We start from the raw sequence: 16,276 nt of genomic DNA on the forward strand, positions 1-16,276 counted from the left end.
GCAGCATGGATCTCTGCCAGATTCAATCACTATGATCCAACCTGCGGGATATCAGTGATGCAAATCGAGTAGAGGCACTGTACCCACTTGCACAACTCTCGAGGAAGCGGGCTTGAGACCCGCAAAACGCGTTGCAACTGTTTTTTGGAGTATCAATTAAAAAGCCTGTTTTATACCATACATAGTGGTTATGTTGAGACTTCTGGGGAGGTAAGTCCACCCTTACCCCCATCATTTTTATTGGTTTTATATGTGATACATTTTTATTCTGCTGGCGCCTCTGTTCCTTCTTGCAATGTCTATATGCATGTACAGTCCCAGTCCTACATAGAAGCTTATGTTCCTTTTTTCATTTTTCTCACTGTTAGGGCTCTAAATCACAGTTGCTCTGCAGTGAGACTGCAGTCGGACCCTAGTAAAAATAAGCCTATGGCTACATTAACAGTGGCCGCTGAATACCCTGTAACAGCAGGAAAGCAACACAATGGAACGGGAAAGTCGCTGCATGTTTTACATGATACAGGTTTTACAGGTTTACACATATGCTTGTTCCAGGGTATTGACTCAGACAGTACTTATGCCAGATCATCAGCAGGGCTGCCAGGCATTGTTCACAAGGAAATAAATATGGCAGCCTCCATATCCCTTTTACCTTGGGTTCCCTTTAAACCAATTGTCTATGAAATCCCAGTTCCATGTCATGTGATGCCTTTCTTTGTAAATCTGCTTGGAGCATTTCCATAGAAAGCCGCAGTGTTCCTCTTATAACTGCACTATGTGTTGGCTGTGTTTGGGCTGAATTATACATTTACACCATTCCCCTAAGCAGTAGGCAGCCTATATTTGGTCATCGCATGCAGACGGATAACCTAAGCGTTTTTGCAATGCGCAATCTGCCAGTCAGACGTTCAATCACCTCAATCTTGCGCATTACAGACACGGATTTATTTATGGGACAAACGGTTTTCCTGCTCAGCCAGCAATTGATTGTAAAAGTCTCATTTGAGGCTCCCACTGCTGGCAGGCGTAATAGAATGCGGTGTCATTACATTATTCAATCCCCCCTCCCATCGTGTGATAGTACAGTCCGCATTGCTCTCTATCCTTCTGAACCGTCTGAGCCCAGAGGATTGCTTCCTTCTCATTACTAACCAGCAGGGGGGCCCATGCTGCCTTGTTTTGAAGCCCTGGGACATTTGTTGTTCCCTATTTACAGCCAGCTGGTGTCTTCTTTTTCTACCTTCTTGCATGCTTTTTTAATCAGCACGTAGGGGGGGTTAGAAATCGGAAATAATCTTAATTACATGTTTTGTACAACAAAGGGAGCGGGTTCTCTTTGTGAATAACGTCGGCAGACCCGAAGACAAAAGACGAGGAGAAATATTTACAGCGGAACAAAAAGCTCGTCCGAGCAGGCTGACAGTCCCCGGGACTATTTGTGTTCTCTGGGTAGACAGAGATAATTGCTGGGACTCCCATTGAGGAGCTATTTCCCTTTCTGCAGGATGCGGTAACGGTGCCTGCAGACATTGGATGGCAGTCGGGGGATAGGAAGGATCAGACTGCTGAGAGGAAGATCTTCACACATGCTGCATGCTCCAGAGAATGTTGGTTTATTCCCATGGAAGAGTGAGGTGTAGGATAACAAAGCATCGGCCACTCCCCTAGGGCAGTGATAGGCAAACTTGGCTCTCCAGCTGTTGAGGAACTACAAGTCCAAAAATGCATTTGCCTTTATGAATCCTGACTGTGGCTATCAGACTCCTGCAATGCATTGTGGAGCTTGTAGTTCCTTAATAGCTGGAGAGCCAAGTGTGCCTATCACTGCCTTAGGGGACTAGGCTCTACCCTCTGCATTGGTGCAGAGGCTGCAGGCTTGCATCGGTTGGGGAGGGGGGGGGGGCTCTTCTACTACAATGACAAGAAAAACATCACAATGATGAGCAAAACACAAACCCAGAGGGTATTCTGAGAATCACCCTACACAGAGACAAAAGTAGGGCCACACGGGATGCAGACTTCCTGTTTCTCGTTTAACTCATTTGCAGCTTTAAAGGAATTATCTCATTTGAGATGAGCGCACTGCTTTTGACCTTAGTAAGCAGAACGCCTCGTGCTGTAAATTCTTGGAATGCTTTGATGTCCCTCTGCTAGCAGAGGATATAGAAACTGAAAGCAGGAGTCCTCTGTTATTGCCCCACACTGCCCCCTAGTGACAAGTGGCCATAAATGTACATTACAGCAGTACTAATTATTAGCAAATAAATGTAACAAATAAGAAATAAAAAAGTGCTAAAATAAATTGGCCTGGAGCACATGCAAACCTCTAAATAAATTGGCTGCTAAAGGGTTAAACACTGTTAACCATTTCCGATCCTATGTCAAACTATGCCTGACATTGGGATACTTTACAGTACAGGAAAACATGGCTGCCGCCGGAATTTGGCACAGCGTCGGGTGCTTTCGATAAGTGTCAGACTAAGCTCCGGCCTTAGGTATCCATAGCAAATGTCCGCTACTAACCATGCTTGAAGAAATCCGTCTCCGAAAATACGGTGCCTTGCTTTAAACATCAGGGGTTGGTATATATTTTTTTTTCTTCATTTATCACAGGAATCAGCAACAGTTCTGGCCTTTGAAGCACTGCCATTTGGCAACAGTCAATGAGAATGCTAATAAAGTTAAACTATATATAATTATTTGAAGGAAATACTGTAATCGGGTTGATTCTCTAAACTTATCGTGCTTTTAGCATATTCTGATGTCTCCCATCGCTAAGCGTGCCCCCTGGAAGATTAGAGACAAGGCAGCTCCTCTCCCTGCAGCGTGGCCACGCATGCGCAGTAAGCCGGAGCCGCTCATGTTCAAGCAGCTTCATGCTACTGCACATGCGTGGGCAGGCTCGCATGGCTACTGTGCGCTCATAACAGAGCCTGACCTGGAGGGGAACCATGCTCAGTGACGGGGGACATCGGAGTAGCAAGGGAAGCCTCAATAGGATCCTGAGGCTTCCCTCTCTTCAGGTGAGTATCTCATTTTGACCCCAAGCCTCGGCTCAGGATCACTTTGAAAAAAACATTTTCCTTTGCATATTTTAAAATCGATTTTCTCAAAAACTACAAGATCTTTTTACAAAAATTATTTTTTGCCTTGTCCCCACTATTCCCCTCACCACACATAGTAATTTTGTCAATGACCGCATATATGGAGGCTTTTAATTATTATTATTTAGTATTTATATAGCGGCGACATCTTACACAGCGCTGTACAGAGTATATAGTCACCGAACTGTCCCTCAGAGGGGCTCACAATCTAGTCCCTACCATAGTCACATGTATGTATCGTGTAGTGCATGTATAGTCTAGGGCCAATTTTAGGGGGAAGCCAATTAACTTATCTGTATGTTTTTGGGATGTGGGAGGAAACTGTAGTACATGGAGAAAACCCATACAGACACAGCGAGAACATACAAACTCCTTGCAGATGTTGACCCGGCTTTGCTATTAATTGCTAAAGTTGGCAAGAAATTATGCAAAAAATTGTAATTGTTAATTGTGAATTACGATGCAAAATTACAATATTGCAAAATTTGTCTTACCACTACTCCCGATAAGTCCACCTAACATCTGAATCTACAGAGGGCAGGAAACAAGCTGTATTGCAGTTTACCAAGCACATTCGACTCAATAAAAAACATTTTGTCCACCACTTTGCTGTTACGCACTGTTTATGTTCACTGATCAAGACAACTGCTATTGGAATTTGCCTTCTTCAATTCTCTGTTAGGTTGGGCTTTAAAAATGAACATCCAAGCTAAATCAAACATCTGGGAACATAAACAAGCAATTGCCTGCTGATGTATAATACATACAGCATGAAGGGAGCAGTTCTTAAAGTGGAAAGACAGCTACATTCATTAACACAGTTTTAATATGCCGGTGCGCACTTGATGCATGCAAATGGGCTATGAGCAGTGTCTACAAGGACAATAAAAACTATGGCTTCATTGTTGGCTGGTTAGTATATGTCACACGTTCAATGCAGGTCTTTACAATTGCATTAAAATGAAGGTCATATGTTGATGAAGGTGTTAAATATAAGCGGGATGCCCTGCGTTATTGTACTTGAAATATGGAGATGAATGGCAATTAGGCCACGTCTAGACAGGATGAATAATCCTGGAAGAGCCCCGAGAGAAACACTCAGGATTTGTGTTCCGCGCTCAGGATGAAATGTTTTGCTCTTGAATCAGATACTACTCTGTAGATAATAAAATCAGTAATTGAAATCTAATCACCTTGCGTGAAGCACAATAGGACAAAACCCAGAGAGCCATTTCTGAACAAAGATTAGCATGGTAACTAGTAATCAACATTTACAAATTCAAACTTTTATTTCTATTACTCAATGCCATACCTAAAAATATCCCGAGGTCTCCATATACTTACTGCTGACATGGACTTTACCATGTTCCTCTCCTTCCTTCATAGCTTTTCTCTCCATTTGCTTCTCCATTCTCCATTTCTCCTTCTCCTTTTTTCCATTTCTTTCCCTCTTCCTAACGTAATTTCCTTATCTTCTTTTACTCTTTTCCATCTCCTCTGCCCGTCCTTTTCCTTTTCTCTATCCTTTGCCCTGTCTTCTCTTTTGCCCCTCTATTACGTTTCTTTTCCCTTTCCTGCTCTCCCATCTCCTTCCTGATCTTCATAACACCTTTCCCCTTCTCTTCACATTCTCTTCTCCTCATGTCTCCTCTCCCCTTCTCCTCGCCTTCTTTTCTTCTCCTGGCTCCTCTCCTTTTCTTCTCACCTTCTCATCTCCTCCTGGCTCCTCTCCCCTTCTCCTCCCCTTCTCTTTTCCTCTTCTCTTTTCCTCATGGCTCCTTTTCCCTTCTCCTCACTTTCTTTACTCCTCCTGGCTCCTCTCCGCACCTTCTCTTCTCTTCTTGGCTCCTCTCTCCCTCTTATTTTATCTTCTCTTCTTGGCTCCTTTCCGCTTCTCCTCACCTTATTTTATCTTCCTGGCTCCTCTCTACCTCTCATTTTATCTTCTCTTCCTGGCTCCTTTCAGCTTCTCCTCACCTTCTCTTCCTGGAACCACTCCTCATCTCCTCACTGTCTCTTCCATTCCTGACTCCTTTCCTCTTCTTCTCAAACCTTCCAGCTCACTTCTTCTTACATCTACCCTCTTCCTTTCCTACCCTCTCCTTCATTCCATTCTTCTCGCTTTTTCTCCACAGTGTATAGACTGCCATGAAGTGGAAGAGTATCGCTGGAACCTCCATGCCTCCTTGTAGCCGGGAGCATTCAGTGCACGGGCAGTTGCAATTTTTTTGAACTGCACATGCGAATAATGTTCCTGGCTATAGGAGCGCGATCGAGGAGTCTTGCAGCTTTTGAGGGGTGCAGTTGCAGAACCGATTATCACAGAATGTCTGCAAGGGTATAGAAGGACTGCAGGTGACTAGAGGAAGCCCTATCTATGTTAAATTGGCCACCTTTCTTTCCCTTCAGGTTTTTGCTTATTTGGATTCCGCCATTTCCAATCGGAATTCTGAAATAGGAAAATGGAAATCAGAGAGCGGAAATTGGAATTCTGCAGAAATCCGATTTAACTCTGTCATTTTAGCCCAATCACAGAACTTGGAAGCAATTTTGGTACGCTCAAATAATTATTATCATTTATATAGTGCTAACCTCTTCCACAGCGCTGTACAGAGCATTTATGGCCCTGTCACTTAACTGTCCCTCATGCTGGGGACACACGTTGCGATTTCCCGCTTGATCCCGAGCTCGATCTTGGTCAATCGATTATTTCCGACATGTTCAATCGGGTCTTGATCGATGCAGCCGTCGATTTACTCATGTTAACAATGCAAAATCGATGGCTGTATTGATCAAAACCTGATCGAACATGTCGGAAATAATCGATCGACCAGGATTGATCCAGCCGATCGAGCGGGAAATCGCAACACGAGTCCCACAGAACTCATAATCTAATCCTTAGTATAGCCATATGTCCATCATTGTCTAGGGCCAATTTTAGGGGGGAAGCCAATTAACTTATCTGTAAGTTTTAGGAGGAAACTGGAGTGCCAGGAGGAAACCCACACAGCCAACATGCTGTAGTCCTAATATCAGTTTGCCAGGACCACTTCTGAACAGGATCAAGGAGAGGTCTGTGAGCTCTACATAACAGGATGTCAAGGATTCGCAGACATATAGGGTATATATTATCTCTTAAAGTTTTAGAGGGCTATATATACAGTATAAGGGCTATATAGCGAATCCCGAGCCCTGTACATAGCGTCCTGACGGGGGTGCAGCCGGTGCGAGCCGCCCTGGGCGTCAGGGAGAGGGGGGAGCCGCCAGGGCCAGGCCGAGGCACATGCTTGCCTGTTCGCCCCTTGCCCAGTGATATGCAGAGTGGCGCACATGGACTTCAGTGAGCTGGCATAGTTACAGTACCTGTTTTTCCTCTCTATCCCTCTTTTGATGTCTCATTATTTCGTACATGGGGGTCATCATTTCACATAATTTTCACAAATGGTCATGCCCATTTATTGCACTTCCTCCTTATCTCAAAAATGTTGCCGCAATACACTTAGCAGGGTGGTGTGGGAGGGTGTCTGGAAATAATGGACACTGGTTGTCAAATACCCTACGTACTCTACTGCATAGACATTTAAATTCATTCACCCATCCACTGATTTTCTTATTTTATTTTTAACGTTAGATGGTGTTTAAAGGGTACCTGAAATGTTATGTAACATGATGATGTCCACATGCATGTGCAGTCTCAATCCTACATAGAAGTAGCCTGTGTTCCTTTTTTCATTTTTCTCACCGTAAGGGTTAGGACTCTAAATCACAGTTGTTCTGCAGTGAGACAGCAGTCGGACCATAGTAAAATAAGACTATGGCTATGTTAATGGTGGCCATTGCATTTCCTGTGACAGCAGGAAAGCAACAGAACGGAACGAGAAACTCACTGCACGTTATTCAATCGGTTAACGATCGTTTGGCATTTTTCTTGCTTTCTTCTCCTGTCGTTCACATCACATCCCTTGACATCTACTGTATTTGATCATGAAACGGTCACTTATCAGTTGTTTCCCACAATTTGATCTTGTGGCGTGTATGTATGTGAGTACAATCCCTGTAAGCATCTGGATGATGACTTTGTGCCAACTTAAGTTGGCCATACATCTAGTGATTTTTGTGGCGATCAACCAATAGACATATCTCTTGCTGATTGAATCTGATCAGAGAGAGATCTGTTGGCCACACACTGGTTGATTTGCCATCAGATCGACCAACAGATAGATCCCTCTCTGATCAAATTTGATCAGTGAGGGATCGTATGGCTGCCTTTACTGCAAACAGATTATGAATCGATTTCACTATGAAACCGATTCACAATCTGTGGAGCTGCTGCTAACAGAGCTTTTTTTGCACAGCTGAAGGGGCAGTTTCATTGCAAATTAAAAAAAAGGGGGGGGGGCACCCAGAGCCATCCAGAGCCACCCTCTGTGAACATGCTTGGTTTCAGTTGTATTTGAGTCTTACACCTGCAACAAGCATGCAGCCAGTGGAGTCCAGCCAGAGTTGAAGCATCTGATCTGCATGCTTATCCTGGGCCAGTGACTTATAGTATTAGGAGGCAGAGCACTGCACAGAATAATTATGGAAGCTTCCATGTTCCTCTCACTGCAGGTTCTCTTTATGAAAGGGTAGGAAAGTGCCTTCTTGAACCAGAGCTCCCCTTTAGTTTGTAGCCTCCAGTGCACCTGGAATGCCTGAAGACCTCGTCTTTTCTAGGATGACAGTTGCACATATGGAAATATTGGAAAAGTATCATCACAAGATACACATTGATTTTCTTCCCCAGTTCTGCCTAATGTATCAGACCAAAATTGAATGAGGCGATTCCTTTGGGAACTTTCACAACATTTCTGAGTTCTATTTAATAAGGACACAAGGGAGGCCTCCACTCGCCAAGAGCTGCAGAAGCAGAAGAACAGTTCAGGCCTCGGATGATACACTACAAAATTCTGGACATGGGATTGTATATGGTTAGATGCAGTTTTAGCTATAAGATCCTTGTCTTAAGGCCCATACACACCCTGAAGTCAGATAATGCCCCCCTCTGCCGATCATCCAGTTTGTGTACAGCAGCCCCCGGGCCTAGATTGTCGCTCGCCCAGAGATCTGCTAGGTGAGGGCCTTTACCTTTGTTGCGTGGCCGATACACTTGGCACAGGTGGTGGACAGGCCCCCACTTCCCCTATAAAGTTGTGTCTGAGTATGGTGGATGTTGTCCTCTAACGCGACAGAAGATGGTTTTGGGCTGCCGGGCAACGCCACCAAGTGTAAACCTGACACGTGTGGTGTTACCAAACCCAATTGCAGCCGAATGGTGCTTGTGGCTGGCTGCCGTGAAAAAGAGGCCTCAAGCAACCACTATAAGTTGCCACCATCACGTTTCTCACACTTCCACAATAGACATTACACCAACACTGGACTCCCACTTTAGTGTGAGACATTACCCCCAATAAGTACCCGCTCCTGACAAAGCACCATGACCCAGAGATGGATGAAGATGTAATAGGGCCTTAGGCAAGGTAGTAGATCTGGGGTCCCCTTGTGTTCCCTTTGGTAAGCTGCAGTGGAGAGAGGTCAAAGAAAGTGGTAGGAGGGCCCCTTAATGCCCACTGGGCCCCAAGCGCCTGCTTAGGTTGCCTGGTGGATGATTCTGCCCTGCCATGAGCGCTGTGTGCTTTATGGAAGCCCAGCAGCAATGTGGACGATGTATGGGGACCATGGTGGGAGACAGTGGACAGATAAAGTATTAAATGCATGGGGGGCACATTCACATTAGGGAGAACAGCGCCGGGGTTCCGTTGTGTTCATCACTCGCCGTCAAAGCCGCGCGCCCGATTGGCCACGTCTGCCTCACATCTTGCATCGTGTCCGATCGTTACATTGGGCATTCCTGGATCGTCATATCGGATGCTGGATCGCCCGCTAATCAAGTAAACTAGGGACGTCTTTAATAGTTTTGGGCTGGAGAGTTTGGAAGTAAAGCTGTAAAGGTAGTTTTCTCCATAAAAGTGGAGTTTTCTTTGAAATGAAAAATGAAAGTGAGCAGGATATGGAGGTTACCATTGTAATCCCTGTAAAATAATTCATATTGCCTGGCTGCCCTCTTGAACCTTTGATGACAACAGTAGGAGTCACAGAGCTGCAGCCAGTCATATCAAACACATCCGCCACTCTCCAACCTTTGTTACCTTTAAAGGCTCTCTCAAAACTCACTTGTTCCGACAAGCATATGCGCAACCTTAGGCCACTTCCCCTTTGTCCAAAAGCTAAGTTGCACTCCTAATAGATATCCTAAAACACACTGCCTCTAGGTATGTTTATTGTATACTAATCCACCTTTTTGCTTCCCCCCTATTCCTTTAGATTGTAAACTTGCAAGGGCAGAGCTCTCTCACCTTTTTGTGTCTTGGAATTTATTATACATTTTATTCATCATGCTACTTTTATCACTATAATTACTAATTCTGTATTTTGTCACCAACTCTGTATTTTGTATATTGGTGTATTCCATTTGTCTGTATTATGTACTCCATGTTCGTTTCCTACTGTGTTCAGCACCACGAAATACTGTATGTTGGTGCTTTATAAATCAATAATGATAATGATAATAATCTGATCACCGAAATAACTAGCAAGTTTTTCAGCACCTGTTTTTCATAGGACATTTCTGTAGGACAAACTGTAGGGAATTTCAATAAAAACATGTTATGGAAAATTACATGATATAGCTAAACTATTTCTCTCTTTTTTCTAGACTGGACTGTACATCCAGAAGCAGCAAAGCACGCATATGGGCTGGTGAGTAACTAGCTGGTTTCTTTGAGGAGGGATGGCCAACATGGTGCAAAGAGTTCTGATTTGATGCAGGATTATGCAAATTATGCAGCTTGAAAATGAACTAATCAAATCCCACCAAAGTGGACTCTAATTGGTCCATTTCAAGCTGCATACATTTGTTTACAGAATTTGCATAATTCTGCATTCACTCAGAATGAATTGCATCTCATTGACCTTCCCTACCTGTGATCTATATTATCAGTTGGCGTTCTGTAATGTTTTGAAGGTGTTTAGTGCATCTAATGCATGCTCCATACCAGGGATGGGCAAACTTTTTTTCTGATCGGGGGACCCGCAGCAACAATGTCCACCCCCCCCCCCCCCCCTCCCTTCCTTACTCTGGAGAAAGCGTGCGTGGGGAGAGCTTAGGTGTTAACTCACCCAATTACACTTTCCAGCAGCAATCTCCATAGTGACGCTAGTACATACTGATGGCAGGGCACATGACACCACCGTTGCCATGGAGATCGCTGCTGGAGAGTGCGATTGGGTAAGTTGTTCCCTTGTATTTTTGAATGGACAGCGGAAGGCAGAAGGAAAAAGGAGCGGAATCCCGCCCTCTATCGCTGGCCCAGCTTCTTAGCGGTCGTGGACTGAGCCCGGCCCCCCCCCAGGCCGTAGTTTGCCCAGGCCTGCTCTATACTGTTCTGTAGAGAAGAGAAGAGTATTGTTATATGTCAAAGTTAAAAATGTGTTGTTTCTTTTTTAAAACGTTATGTCAACAATACTAAATGAAGCTGGGGATATTTTGCATAGCCGTGAGTTTTTCTAATGCTGCTGCTGACACCTCTGTGAATTTTCACAAAACTGGGAATTTTCCAAAAATTCATTGAAGAAAACAAATTTGGGGTGCTTTTTTTTAGTTTTTTTTTTTTTTAGGGTTTAGGGCTCGATGTACCAACTAGCAGTAATATTGCCATGCACAGATGCTTGACTTGAAAAAACGTGCTGTTGTGTTTCCTGACTATCTCCCAAATGTAATACTTTCTGTGCTGACTGCTTGCTCAAATAACCTAACTGAGCCCAGAATGTCCTTGTTATTACACATACCTTTGGGGAAGTGTGAGCATATCCCTTACTAATGTCATTTTCTGTCCTCTGCACCCATGCAGAGGTCAGTCTGTGGTCACATGACGAGGAGGCGAGGCCATCGCTGCTGTCAAATAAGGACCGCCTTGGCTCAAGGCAGACTTATTTAAGTAAGTAGCATGGTTATATTTATTATAACTGTGTTTCAGTTTTTCCCTGGATGTTGGGTTTGCTTCAAGTAAGATGAGCACTATGTGGAGCATACATGCAAAAAAAGGGCACCAAAAATAGCCTCTAGTGGAATTTTGGTAAATTTACAGATAATCTACAATTTTTCAGGGCTAATTCCAATAGTAAAATATCCGTTATTGTTACCAATACTTTACTACATTTAAACCTAACCTTATTCTCACATAGAACCCTCCCTCTACTGATGCCTAACCCTAACCACTCCCCTTCCCCCCCACTGATGCCTAACGCTACCCCCCCCCCACCCCCCTTTGATGCCTGGCCTTTACAAAACCCCACTGACACCTAACCTTAACCGCTTCCAGACCTTAGTAATTGAAATCTGCGCCATGTTTTGGATCTGCTAACCCTGCCAGGGCGTAGATTTCAATTACCGCGCCACAAGCTTCTGTCGCTACCGCCGTTCATGCCACTCTCCTGTTGCTGCAAACCACTCTTTCCTTAAGCCGGACAGGAGCCAATTTAATTGACTCCTGACACTGTGATTGGCTCATAGTGATCACAGGGTCAGGAGCTAATGAAATCGGCTTCTGACCGGCTTACAGCAGAGCATCACGAATGGTGAGAAAGATGGGCGTGACAGTGCTAAGACCCATTTATTAACCAAAAAGTCGCTGGTTCTTAAAGTGAACCAATAGCACATGAAAAAATGCATGCCAACAATGTGTCTCATTATTAAAACAAATTTCCATTTTACATTGAAAATTTAGCACTTAAGTTTTATTATCCTACTTGAGCAGGCCTGCGGTCCAGCCCATCGGTAGAGATTTTAGGCAGCTAATTGTTTTATTTTACTCATTTGCAAGAAGTAAACAATGCATTTTCATCAACGGAGGGGGTGGGTAATTAGGACAATTTCTTCAAAGAGCTTATGTAGAGCAAAGGTTTGAATATAGCATTCTGACTTCTGTACATAAGGAATGGGAGGGAGGAACATGGCAGCTCCTTTAGCTATTACATGCCAGGAAAAATTCTAGGGAAAGAAAGGGTGCTTAGTTCCCTTTAAGGGGCAAAATTCTTCTGGTAAGGAAGTGGTTAATAGACACCTCACCAACAACTAACCTTAAAAGTCCTCCCCTCTGACACCTAACCGTAATAGACCCCTCTACCAATGCCTAACCTTCTTCCCCTGCTACAGACCCACCACAAATCTTATGGTGCCCAAATTTCCCCCGACAGACCAATTTACTATGGGCTTCTATGGTGGCGCCCAATTTTCTTGTGACGCCTCTGGTGCCCACATTTCCTACTTCACTATGCAGAGCCTTTCATGCCATGAACAAACATGGCTGCCCTCAGTCTGACTGTATCCTGATTATTCTCGTATAGATGAGACTACCTTAGCTGTGCTGTTTGTGTTCTTTATCTATAGTACATATGTCAATGTAGTTGCACGATAATTTATCACTTCTGAGTTTGTGGTTATTATTAACTCACTAGAACTGTAGCTAAGACTTAGCAGCCACAAATCAATTTCTAAGTATGCTATTTATCAGAAGTACAGCAAATGCAAAGCAAACACAGGTTGTGAAAGTTCTGCCATTGTACAAATGCCTGGAATTATCCGTTTCTGAGACCACTTAGAAGCTCAGAGCATATTTATCATAATGCTACGTGAGACAAGTGGCCCAGGGAATTACTTAACAAGGGGCCGTGGGCAGGTGCACCGAATGGGATGCATCTGGGTAATTTTTCTTTAATAGGCTTTCTGAAGGAGATTTAAGACAGTCACCGACAATTATATGACATCAGCGATAATGATGCTGGAATGTAGAGGGGAGAATAGAAGCTGCTTTACCTGGATGGAAAAAAAATCCATTAAAGTGGACCGAGCAGCATGTTTAACATTCAGGGCATCTCAATAGCATATTAAAATGCATGCTAACAATGTGACTCAGTACAAAAAAAACGTCCTTTCTACCGCTTCTTCTTACATTTAAATGTTGGTTAGAAACTTTTATTGCCCTACTTCAGTGGCCTGCCGTCCACAGAAAGAGCAAGCAGATAGACTGCTGTAATTAGCAGTAGCAATGATCAAACAAAAGTTTTCCTCAGCAGTGGGGGGAGAAAGGATACTGTACTTCAGACAAGTCACACTTGATTACATTCACACCTTCCCCTGGATAATTAAGGGCATAGGAGGAATTGGCATCTCCTACAGCTAAAAATAACAATAACATTTTTATAGCGCTTTGATAGCATCGGGCCCCCTTGATCCCCGAACCCGATGAGGGTCACGTGATTGGGAGCCAGCGAATGGCAGCAGAGAGTGTTCTGCTGTAAAGCAGCCTCTGGAAGCAGGAAAAAAATTACGCACTCTCCTGCACACAGTTTGTGTGAGCGAATGGGGAGGTTTCTTTGTTAATTGCAGTTGTGGAGAGGGAGGAGGAGGGGCCCCCAAAGCCTCTAGGCCCCCCTGCGATGGCAGGGGTGATTGCTACGCCCATGCACCTATCATTGAGATGAAAGCGGGCGGGGGGGTACATTGAAATCAGTGAGAATAAAAGGGATCAGCACTCACTCCACTGCTTTCACTTGCCACTAACATAAGTGTTCCTATTTCCGCCAATGCCGATTACCGATTCTGTGGCTGTCCGATTTCCGATTCTGATTTCCGCTTTCTGAAGAGTCTTTTTTTTTTGGGGGGGGGGGGGGGCGTTTTTTACGTTCTCTGATTGGACAAGTAATTCCGAGTTCACTCTGCATTTTCTGATCCAATGCTTCCGAGTTCTGTGATTGGGCTAAAATTACTGAGTCGTGGTAACGTATTTCCGCAGATTTCCATTTCCTGATCGGAAATGCAGATTTCCATTTCCTGATCGGAAATGCAGATTTCCATTTCCTGGTTGGAAATGCAGATTTCCGCGGAATTTGAATGAGTATTCCTACCCATGACCTTATCACCAGTTCACTGGTTTCCCTTCCTTGGACCACTCTTGGTGGGCAATTACTATGGTTTACTAGGAACCACTGCACAAGACCTGCCAATATGGGGATGTTCTGACCCAGATGTCTAACCACCACAATTTGGCCCTCTCCTACTTCCACCTATCATCTTCAAGAACTGGTTATTGGTTGCCTATCCTACCCCTCCCTCTGACTGGTGCTATTGTAATGAGATTATCAATGTTATTCACCTGTCGGTGGTTTTAATGGCATGGCTGATTGACGTAGACTCTGTTTGATCGACTTGCTGTGAGAAAACAGAAGCTATTCAAGGAAAACTCCAGAGTGTGCTTCATAAAAGAATCCTCCTAGTTATGTCAGGTATTGTAATTAATGTTTCAAATGGAGTTTTCCATGATAACATCATTTATGCTGTTGAAAACATCAAAAGTCTGATCTATGATTGCTGCAGTAATTGACGATAGTTGGCGATACTTGGAAAAGTCCTTATTTATAGCTACAACAAAAATGTGTAAAGTGCTTTTCTACCGTAGTACTCAAAGGCACATAAGCATGGCTCAGACCAGTATTTGTTTGGTAAATTGTGGTACAGAGGAAGAATTCTACAAGTCCGCAAATGCCAGGCTAAACAGGTGGCTTTTCTGTCTGGATTTGAAAAACTCCAGGAATGGGGCTGTCTTCAGTTGGTGTGGTTGGGAGTTCCAAAGGTTAGGGGCAGCATGACAGAAAGCTCTGGCTCCAAACAAAGGTTTTGAGGTGCAAGGAGGAGTGACCAAGTTTATGAAGTTTATGGATCCTGCTAATCTGAGGTTGTGAGAGGTGTGGTGCAGTTGCAGAAAGTCCTTCATGTATCCAGGGATTTGGATGTCATAACGCACCTGAATTGGGCCAGAAGTGTATTTTTACTTATCTAGAGCTTCTTCCAGCACCCCAGTAGTCTGTCAGGTCCCTCTGTGTTCTTCGGGTCCCTTCCTATGTTCCATTGCCCCCTCAAAACGATCTGCGACTGGAGCTCTAGTCACAGCTACTGCTCATGCGGGATCCCATCCACGTGCCTACTGAATTGCACCGAGAGAATTTTGTGCATGCGCGGTACAATTCTTTTGAGAGCCCAACAAGGGCAGACCACTCCTGGTGACAGGAGAATGATTGAGGAGGCACATGGACGGGACCTTACATACACCGTAGCCATCACTAGAGCTCCTGTCAGAGATCTTTCTGAGGGGGCAGGAGCACATAGTAGGGGACCCGGAGGACACAGAGGGACCTATCTAAGTGCATTAAAAAAATAATAATAATAGGAAAATTACATAAAATATCCTTGTAAATAAAACTTCAGGATGGGCAGACGGAGAGATGATATCCATGGCTGAAAGTTTTGCCTGGTGCACACGTACGTATTTGGCCGCTGGTGAGTTGGGCGCAGGGTGAGCCAAATGACGGCTCTCCCTGCTGGCGCTCAAATCCCCGGTGGTGCTAAATACTTTTCCCCCTCCAAGTTGTAGCAACTCAAAGATGTAATTCAGAGTCTGGCGATCGGGTATTACCATTCCGCAGGGTGCATAGCGCTAGTGGTACGGCTGCTCAACTTGATTCGTGGTACGCACAATATATTTTTCCTGTCAGAACACTGGGAGATTTCCTGTCGTTTGATCATTTTCTGCCTGTCTGATCTGCTTCCGATTGAGAAAGAGATCCATATTTAGATCGGTATTACACAAAATCGATCCTTTAACTCATTCGGAAGCAGATGCTAGAAATTATCAAATGATGGGAAATGACCTGTATATCTGACAGGAAAATGGAATTGTGTGTACCAGGCATCGGGATGTGTGAGAGCAAGAATATCCAACAACTCACACTATACTCTAATCATATTTAAAGCGGACCTTAACTCAGAACTTCCTCTCTGCTCTAAGTGATAAGCGACAGCATAATAATCTTTAAAGAAAAACATTTCTTTGTTACAGCTTAAATCTACAGTGTGTCTTCTTCCTGCTTTCATGGAAGCAGACATAGGGTTAACATTTTGTGTTTAGCAATTAGGTGCTCTGTCGTGGCAACCAGCTGAAACAGTTGAGAGATCAAATTACACTTGTAAATAGTCACAGATGAGGTGGAATTAGACAGACTAAACTCTCTAAATACAT

The 16,276-nt window shown here is 44.1% G+C and overlaps 1 long non-coding RNA gene across 6 annotated transcripts in view; it reads left to right on the forward strand.

Moving 5' to 3' along the window:
• Nucleotides 1-16,276, forward strand: part of LOC137547222 (uncharacterized) — a 562,452-nt gene that overhangs the window by 159,700 nt on the left and 386,476 nt on the right. For all 6 annotated transcript variants that reach the window (XR_011026531.1, XR_011026529.1, XR_011026530.1 and 3 more), the window contains exon 4: nucleotides 9,859-9,902. This is a non-coding gene — a long non-coding RNA (uncharacterized lncRNA). The remainder of the gene's footprint in view (nucleotides 1-9,858; nucleotides 9,903-16,276) is intronic.

The sequence above is a fragment of the Hyperolius riggenbachi genome, chromosome 2 (genome assembly GCF_040937935.1).
Source record: "Hyperolius riggenbachi isolate aHypRig1 chromosome 2, aHypRig1.pri, whole genome shotgun sequence".
In the NCBI taxonomy this organism is placed as follows: domain Eukaryota; kingdom Metazoa; phylum Chordata; class Amphibia; order Anura; family Hyperoliidae; genus Hyperolius; species Hyperolius riggenbachi.